Here is a 5,390-nt window from a genome sequence, read left to right on the forward strand (position 1 = left end):
TATCTGTTTTCCTGTTGGTCTTTGTCACTGTTTACCCATCAATATAACAACTTTACATGTATTCATTGCCCATGACATGGAGATAGCCTTAGCATAATGTCAGGAGTCATATTATGTGTGCATATAAGGCATCAATCCAATGGGTAACAAACATACTTGGAGTCCTCTGTCTCACAGTTGCCCCTTGAAACTCAGTTGCTATCTCTTGTATTGGTAGAAGTATTGGCATCCACATACAGCACACGTATTGGCATCCACATACAGCACACGTATTGGCATCCACATACAGCACATGTATTGGCATCCACATACAGCACACGTATTGGCATCCACATACAGCACACGTATTGGAATCCACATACAGCACACGTATTGGCATCCACATACAGCACACGTATTGGCATCCACATACAGCACACGTATTGGAATCCACATACAGCACACGTATTGGCATCCACATACAGCACACGTATTGGCATCCACATACAGCACACGTATTGGAATCCACATACAGCACACTATATTGGCATCCACATACAGCACACGTATTGGCATCCACATACAGCACACGTATTGGAATCCACATACAGCACACGTATTGGCATCCACATACAGAACACGTATTGGAATCCACATACAGCACACGTATTGGAATCCACATACAGCACACGTATTGGAATCCACATACAGCACACGTATTGGAATCCACATACAGCACACGTATTGGCATCCACATACAGCACATAGACATACACCAAACACCCTATCAGCATCCATTATTGCTCAATGTTACTAGTCTGCTACTATGACCTGAGTCAAACTCTACTTCATGGTTTTTCCTCTAAAGAGACCAACATACTTGACTGTGAAAAACACCAGAAGTAATCATGCCAAGAGTTGCACCAATTGGATGGTTGAGGGACGAATTCACTCTTTCTTAGGGGGTGTATTGAAATATAAAAAAATACAATACTTTCCTAAAAATCAATCGTGAACTGAAATAATGCCGATGCTTGATATAGTTAGTGTCCGATATCTATGGCCCACTCTGCACTAGATCACGGGTGAGTATTGGAATCGATGCCCAGCAAAACCCTGAGACCAAGTATGTACAGGACAGAGCATTGGCAATGTACAGTAAACGTCCGTCATTGCACACAGTCTGACTGTCTGCCACAAGCTGATTTCAAATCATATTGATTTATGCAAATAGAGTTTTGGTTTTCGTATTTCATACATCATACAAGGGTAGTCAACACACGTGTTACCAAACTCATTTGCCGTGCAGCGTTCCGGGTAAAGACACCACTCTCAAAGGATTAGGGATGGACCATTAGATCTTGGGAGGGGGTGGTCAAAAACAGAAAAAAAATTTCAGAGCAGAAAGTTAGGAAAAAAAAAATTTCAAGCTAGTTTGCAAAATAAAAAAGAATAGATAAGAATACAAATGTGTAAAAAAAATCTGCAAAAGTCTTTAAAATCTTGAATTTTTTGAGATTTTACCGACAGGAAGCAGCTTTCTGTATTTTTAGTACACCCTCCAGGCACATTTTTAATTTTATTGTATACATTTAGAGTGACTGTATCCCTTATACTGGAAGTTGTGATCATCATATCTTTTCAGGACTTTTGTATTCAGATCATTTGAAAATTATAAAATTATAGAGCCTGTTTTCTACTTGTTTCCTGCGTACAAACCAAGCAGGTACACGAGGTAAAACATTGAAATTATGATATTGTTGTCAAGACAGAAAGTTATATTTGCCTTTTAAGATCAAGGTGAAAAGATGCAGGCCACATCAGGTTCATTTTTTTCACAGCATTTTATTGAAATGATGAATGCAAGAATGGGTGAACAAGTAGAAACACGTCAATAATGATAAAACAACATATCAAGTCATTATGTATTATTTTGCTTTTAAAAAGGCATTTTCAGTTCTTTTTTCTCAAAAAATAGCCTTAAAAACAACAGCAACACATTTTTTAACATTCAACAATACACTACGTAGAATGCCATCTATCCAACAAATCCCAACACAAAAACACACAAAAGGGTTGAACTTTGAAGGTTTCTCTATGGCAAATACTGAATAAATCTGCATGACTAATCGTTTGTGTTTAGCAAATGCTGAATGACAATTATCTGAAGAATTTTTCCACCACAAAAGAAAGAGCATGACATGAGCATGTAGCAAATTTAAAAGACCTTTGACAAGCCCTTCAGAGAATACAGATTTTTTGACCATAAATGGCATAAATTGCCCTAAAAAGACAAATAGTGAAATTTCACCACATCTATACACATCCAATCAATTTGGACAAATAGATGTTTTGATCAAAAAAGGGCAAAAATTGCCCCCAAAAAACACAAATATGCAAATTTCACTATATTTTGCAAACAGCTTCTCAGCTTGTCAAAATCAATTGTAAATCATGAGATATGCATGATGTTTGGTGGGGTGAATGTAAGCATTTCACCATGCGGTAGAAAAGGAAGCCAGGAAACCAAAATAGTCAATTTTCAAAACCATAGGAAGCTACTGAGGAGCAAGAAGACCATGTTTCAGAGGAAGATGTGTAATCTGAAAAAATACTCCCCAAGTGCCACCAAATAACACCATTTTAATCTCTATTTTTCAAAAGCTCCAATGGCAGGACACCCTCCTGACCTCCCCTCGCGACCGCTTGCGCGGTTGCTTGTGGTGCTTTGCACCACATCTTCGCACTCTTGTAAAAAATTCCTACGGAGGGAAACTCATCGACAACATTGTCTTTTTTCTGATTTGTCTCATTTATTTGAATCATCTGTTCAGAATAGTTTACAGAACCAGGAGTGACGGATGGACTGTCATTGGTTGTGCAAAAATCAGTCTCTGATTCCACCACTTCTTCATTTCCTTCTGTTCCAGTATTAGGCAGTTCTGTTGGACATTCAGTGCACAAGATGATCTGCAACATTTCACGAAATCTATCAGCAATATAAATCACTAGGCCATATGTATGTTGGGGTTACGGCACACAATCTTATTTGCGCTAGTGATACGGAATTACATTGTATCCTCAGACGGCGTCGAACTAAAAAAAATATAAATCTGAAAATTAAGTCAGAAAAAAAAATTAGCACAGCTTTTCTCATTCGGAAAATTTTTTTTTTTAGAAATTTACAATTGTAAAAAAATTTTCGCAATTTCATTGTGACCACCCCCTCCCAAGATCTACTGGTCCGTCCCTTAGCCTTGCATGGCAGGGCTGTGTGTTACCGGCGTTATATGGCCTCTGTGGTGGGAGGCCGTATAACGCCGGTAACACACAGCCCTACTATGCAGAGCTATCAAAGGATATGAAGACCGAGAATTACCCTGTAGTAATGGGCGAAAGCATAACTTTGGAATTTCGACTCTAAAATTCGAAGGTATGAATCTAGTTCAGCCGTATTCTGTGAAGATGTAGTGAATCATAATTTAGAAAATGTTTATTTTACTGGTGTAAAATGTTTATTTTACACCAGTGCAGTATAAATACTAAGAGGATCAATGAATTTGCATCAAGACGATCGACACCTTTTCCGTTCTATTATTGGTTTAGATACACATGTACACATGTATGCTTGGGGTTGGACTCCAAAATGACGGCACAATCCCTCGTGGGCTATTCAGCTTTGGGACTACTCGCCCCATAGACGAGTGTATGTACATAAGCGAGAAACGACCCTATTATGGGCGAATAGTCCAGAGCTGAATAGCCCACGAGGGACTGTGGTTTTACCTGTAGATAGGCTTTATAATGTGTGTTTTACCGATCTCTAAACATTACAGGATACATGGTAAAATAACTTTTTCATTCAAACTGAAAAAGAAAGCGATTTTTGGCCAAGTCACGTAACTATGGTAGCGATTATGGAAAAAAAAACTTATACACCTTCAATTTGGAAGCTAGACTCTGTGAGCATCAAAACATGGTGAAACTTTTCTGAGGATTGGTAAATTTTCAGTCACACGTCACACATTTTCAATATATTGGCTTGTGATTTTTACAGCTTTCACAGTAGGCCTAATTCCCAGAGAATGCAAAGGTCCCCTGTCATTTTATGAACCTTTGTTTTACTGTGCTCCAGTCGATAAATGGTCCATCTTTGAAATTTTTTTTGTCGAAATGTGTAAAATTCTCCTAAACTTTCCCTAAATTCGATCTTCACTCTGGTGCACGGGGGAGGGGGGGGGATAGAAAACCAGAATAGAATCTCGGATAGGGGAAATATTTCCATTTTATATGGTACACTAGCATGTGGAGTTAAAGTAATTAACCAATGGTGCCATCAGTTAAATGTTTTAATTCAAGTGCAGGGTACAGCATTCACAGAACAAAATTTATGATTTCAAAAATTGAAGGGGTCTCAAGGCAACTTTTCTAAACCCTTCTATCAAGTTCTTTACATTTACGTGCAGGCGCACGCGTGATTTATCCAGCCTCGTTATGAGAGGAACAGGGAGAGAGAGACGGGGAGGGGCAATGAACATGATAAAAACTGGAAGTAAAATGTAAGTCAGAGAGGGAGAGAGACGGAAATGAAAGGTAAAATGAGCTCTCAGAGAAGACCCAGAAGGGCTAGTAACCCTAACTTTTGATGATTTTCACTATTTTCAATTTCAACTACAGTTTCTTACTTCCAAAAATGTTGAAACATCTACTATTTGGCTCCGCAGCGTCTATACTTGTAAAGTGCACTGTTATTGTTTACATTTGAATTCTAGTCTAGACCAGATTCATTTGTCAACAATAACAATGCTGTTCACAAATGTAAAAGCTGCCTTGACAGGATGAATATTGTGAATCTCAACATAGTCTTGGGAATTGGACAAGAAACTGTAGTTGACGTTAAACAAATCTAGAGACAAAAATCATCAGATACAGCTACTGCTCTTTAAGTGAAGAAGTTCATGAGCGTACGAATGCAATCTTACAGTTGTGTATCATATCGACTCTGCCAAGGCTAATTTTTAACACTTTCATAACTTAGCCCTGATATCCAACATCTTGAATTGTTACGCAACTGTGTATGACAATTTCGTACGAGATACAAGGAATTGATGACCGAAGAATATGGCTGTCCACATTACCTTATGAATCTTTTTGGATGATTTTCTGCGGCAAGTGAATAATGGTATGTATAGATGTTTCTATAGGTATGCATCCGTCCAGATATACGCCATTAGAATCACACATCATGGTTTACAAATGTAACATAATGTGTATTACCATAGAGCTAGCTACAAAGGGAGTTTTATCACTATGAATCGTTTGACGGTGTGTTTTTGAAATATTATACCCAAGTGCACGTATAATTGCACTTGACAAGATTATTAAAGAAAATGAAAAAAACCCCGCAATAA

The sequence above is a fragment of the Ptychodera flava genome, chromosome 20 (assembly GCF_041260155.1).
Source record: "Ptychodera flava strain L36383 chromosome 20, AS_Pfla_20210202, whole genome shotgun sequence".
NCBI classification, from domain to species: Eukaryota; Metazoa; Hemichordata; class Enteropneusta; family Ptychoderidae; genus Ptychodera; species Ptychodera flava.